At 36.9% G+C, this 4,448-nt stretch overlaps 1 protein-coding gene and 1 long non-coding RNA gene across 7 annotated transcripts in view; one reads left to right on the top strand and one right to left on the bottom strand.

Annotated features, from left to right (window-relative positions):
- Positions 1-484, top strand: part of LOC106946139 (uncharacterized) — a 6,239-nt gene extending 5,755 nt beyond the window's left edge. Inside the window, exon 4 of the long non-coding RNA XR_001424705.1 lies at positions 271-484. This is a non-coding gene — a long non-coding RNA (uncharacterized LOC106946139). The remainder of the gene's footprint in view (positions 1-270) is intronic.
- tln2b (talin 2b) overlaps positions 1-4,448 on the bottom strand; it is a 125,673-nt gene that overhangs the window by 115,578 nt on the left and 5,647 nt on the right. The window lies entirely within an intron of this gene.

Below are 4,448 nucleotides of genomic sequence, written 5' to 3'. Positions count from 1 at the left end.
AGAGGGAATCTTACAGACATATATATATATATATAGATATATATATATATATATATATATGCCACATATATATATATGCCACATATATAAGATATTTTCAAACATTTTTGCAGCTGTATTAACCACCAGTTTCTCCAATATCTGCTTCACCTTCACCATATTTTAAATATGGCTGTGAATCATCATAAATGGATACCAAGTGATTAATGTCCACACTGTATAGTGTTACACCACCCTTACCAGACTGCCTATGATTTATCTTTCATGCAGATTGTGGATGCTGTGTAACGGGGATCTCTGCCCCACTGTCACTGACCTCTCCCTCCTGTGGCATTCCTTCGAGAACCCTGCCAGAAAAAATACACACTCTGCATGCTTGGGAGTAAAAGAAAACACCGTCTGAGGCTTTGAAAGCGTCTCACATCCATGTTTTCATGTACTGGCCATGAAAAACTGCAGAGTTTATAAAAGTTTTCAACACATACTTTGGATTGTATTCACAGGAGTAATTACAAATGCCACTGTCATGATAACACAAGCATACAAAAGACTTTATGATGTCCTTTTTAAGTCTAACATCAAATACAGTTATGACAATTAAACCATTTCTGGCAGGAGATACTCAGAGCTCCAACAGTGTGCTGACAAAAGAGCGCATAAACGAGCAGGAACGTGCAACCATTGTACCTCAACAAAAGCAACTCAAGTTGAAAGCTTCTGATATAGCAGTTTGCGCCATAAGAACAGTGGGAAAAATATTGACCAGACACAGCAACACAGCAGTCTGTCTTACTCTCAAATACAGTACATTGCAAATGACTTTTTTCAATATAATTCATCTGTCAGAGACAAAGGAACATCAGTTGATCCTTTCCACTTTGCTAAAGGGACCGATATGTCACATGTTCCTCAGAAATGTTATCACATAATGTTTACTGATAATCAGTTTGTTTCGAACAGTGATTCAGCCCAGTGTTTCTCTGTAAAAAACAGAGTGAGCGTGTTTCCTTATACTGCAGGATTTTTTTTTTTTTTTAAGTACTCACACTACATTCATATTCACAGTAAAATTGTCAACAAAAATATGTGGTAAAAGTAACATGGAAACACAAAATCCTAAACATATTTATATACAAATAAAAGCAGCCCACCAGTAAACCGCATGAAGGCACCTGGTTCTCAGTGAAGCCTCAGATTCCCGATCTCTGCCACAAATCCAATTTGGAACCGACTTCTGAATGCACAACTGAGGGAAGTCAGTTTTCTACGGCTCCAAGCTGGTATCTCACTCGACCTCTTCATGAGATGTGCCGCAGGGCTGTGCAACTGCCGATGACCCGAGAACTGAACATGTCATCGTAGCGCTTATTGACCCAATTCTGGTAGCTGCTTGCACATCACTAACAAAATTACACCACCTCAACCAACATGTGTAGAACATGCTCAATATTGCGCCGTATTAATTAGTAAGGGTTGGGTTGAGAGTAAGAGCCATTGCGCTTTAATAGTTTGCGTTTATTATTGTGACCTACAGCTAAGCTAACTGTAACTGATGCCACTTTTTTTTTTTTTTTTAATCAGAAAGCAAATAAACTGTTGTCAATTGACTGGGTTTTCTCTTTCATCAATAAATTAAGGTACAAAATGTATAAATTCATATTTGTTTATAGTTCTGCAAGTGCAAAATGCTGGCGATGGTCTCAGTGTTTTGCTTACCAATATATGGGCATATGGAGCAATGACATGCTCCATATGCCCTTTAAGGTGACACTAATTTTAAGATCTAAACAGCAGCTGATCAGCTATGTACCTTGTTCTTTTCTTAAGCCAACTAAATATCCTTACACCATATGTCTTACTTATACCGCAGCATACCATTTCTGTGAGTGTCATAAAATGTTTGTGTCAGGGCTCATCTTCCTCCACCTATCCAAAGCCATAATCCTAGAGAAAACACTGCTCTGTGAATAAATTAGGCATAAAATTAGAATCACATGGCTAACAGAGTGAAGCCCCCTCCTTATGGTCTCACCGACCTATTGAGGCATGGACTCCAATAGACCCCGAAGGAAGATGCCAGCTTTCAGTGGACAGCAGATTCTTCAAGTCTATTAAGTTGTGAAATGGGACCTCCACAGATAAGTGTTGTCTCTACAACACATCTCAGAAATGCTTGATTAGACATAGAACTGTGAAATCTTAAGGCCAAAGCAATGTCTGTATTGTAGATTGTGTATTTGACATCCTTCTCTCAGAACCAGCTTTAACTTCGTCAAACATCTGAATTGTAGTAAGTTTGTTGGACAGGACAACACTGGCCACTCTTTGCCCTTACCTGCATCAGTGAAACTTTCCTCCCCTTGACCCTTACAACTGTTTGTCACAGCGGCTTTTCAGGACCAATTTTGACAAAAAAAAAAAATAAATAAATCAGTCCAGACAAGGAACACCCAACAAGAGCCACAGTTCTGAAGATGCTCTGACCCAGTTATTGAGCAATCACAACTGAGACCTCGCTCAAATCCTTAAACAACCCCCTGAACAAGATGAGTTTTTTTTAAGGTAACTGGCTGCTTAATACATCCAGTAGTCAAATAATAACACAAACAACTATTACTTGTGTAGTTAGCTGATTCATTCTGACACAATTATGGCCATAACTTCATGCAATCTTGCAAACTACCTGTATGCCAACAATAAATTGAGTGTCTCTACCTGCTATTTTGTTCTTTTGCAAAAAAAAAAAAAAAAGAAAAAAAAAAGAAATGCAAGCACTTGCAAAGGTCTAAGGAAGGCAGTCAGCTTTTACATTTACCTTTTTCTGTACAGACCTTGAACTGGAAGGAAGTCAACCCCTAAAGAGGCTGCGATTACACAGACAGCAGTGAGAGGGGGAACAAAAAAGAAAAAAAACATAGATCCATTTCCCTTTAAAAAAAGGTTGGGTCACAGCGACAGCATGGGGTCTGTTTTAGTTTCCACCTCCTACACACTCATGCATTAAATATTGTTCAACAATCACACTCTCCAGTGACTCTCTGAGCCCTTTCTTCCCACCCTCCAGCTGAACATTTCCTGGGGAATTCCAGCCAGGGATGTATTCTTTATGACACAGCAACTGCAACAGCTGAGGGGAAAAATGTTTTCTAAAGAGGAGCAAAGAAATACAATCAGGGTTTTTCGTTGCTTTTAACACAAGCAAATCAATAACTCAAGAACACAGCCTAAACATATGAAAATTCTTCTTCATGTTGCAATGTCTTCAGAGCATCATCTTCGTGTGATGTGATAATTTTATGTAGTTTTGACAGTATATTCAACATTAGATTCAAAGTGTGAAAGAAGGTGTTAGGTATTTCTAAAACTAAAAAAAAAAAGAACATAACAGAAAGGTCTCGTTAGTAATCTTCAAAAGTGAGGACGGTATACGGTTTAAACAACAACTTTGATTAATTGTCAACAGTGAGTAAAATTAGGGGATCTAACCGTTCAAAAGCTTTTGCTGACCTATAAACTGGCAAATAATCTTAATCATGTGAACAACATCTAGTGATTGCCAGTTGCCTCTGGCTGTTGCACGCTGCTTTTGAGCTTGTGATATTGGTGCTTCTGTGTTCTAATTATATCTGTGTAAAGTATTTTATGAAAGGGTAGACTCATTGTAGATACCTTTGTTTCAACCAAAGACTCTCATAATGAAAAATAAGTGCTGCATATGACACCCGCAATCACCAAGCATTCAAAATATTCACAAAAAAATGAAATAAAAATAAAAATAGTTTTAATGTGTTAAGGAAAACAATGCTTACTAGTTTTGAAGGTGTTTTGAAAGGTTTTAAGTTTGCCTTTTAAATTCAGATTTAGAAACAAGCATGTCTTGAACTTAAAAACATATATTTTCTACACCAGAATTTAAGGCGCCATTTTAACTTTTTCGCAATCCATTCTTGCTTTAAAAGGCAAAACTGCACACAATGGGCTATTATTAATTTTCCAAAATATATTGTATTGCTCATTTCAATTAGCAGTCAGCATTGTGGTTACACCCCTATGTGGAAATAATAATAATTAAAAAAAAAAAAAAATCTAACAAAACAAGGTGCTAATGCAAACGAGGCAACACACAGTTAGCATATGACAAGTCTAACAACAATGCACAAAGTTTCATCCAGCAATAAAAACAAGCAATCAAACCAGTTTTGTTTTCTGTCAAAAAGGTAGATATGCAGAGCTTCATCTAAGACAACATGCAACAACATGCTCCCTATCAGTTTGTATGATAGAATTCCCATCTGTTTGCATTCCCACTAAGAAAAACCATGACTACAAACTGCAATCATACGTACTGAAAGTAATTTAGCAAAAGTAAAAGAAAAACTACAAAAAAAAAAAAAAAAAAAAAAAAAAAAAAATTTTGGACCCCAAACCCATGGGAAATGCTCAAAAAA

Source organism: Poecilia latipinna, unplaced genomic scaffold, assembly GCF_001443285.1.
Source record: "Poecilia latipinna isolate Pla-1442-1.1 unplaced genomic scaffold, P_latipinna-1.0 Scaffold178, whole genome shotgun sequence".
In the NCBI taxonomy this organism is placed as follows: domain Eukaryota; kingdom Metazoa; phylum Chordata; class Actinopteri; order Cyprinodontiformes; family Poeciliidae; genus Poecilia; species Poecilia latipinna.
Note: the sequence above shows the minus strand (reverse complement) of the source record. Positions and strands in the feature narration are given on the sequence as shown.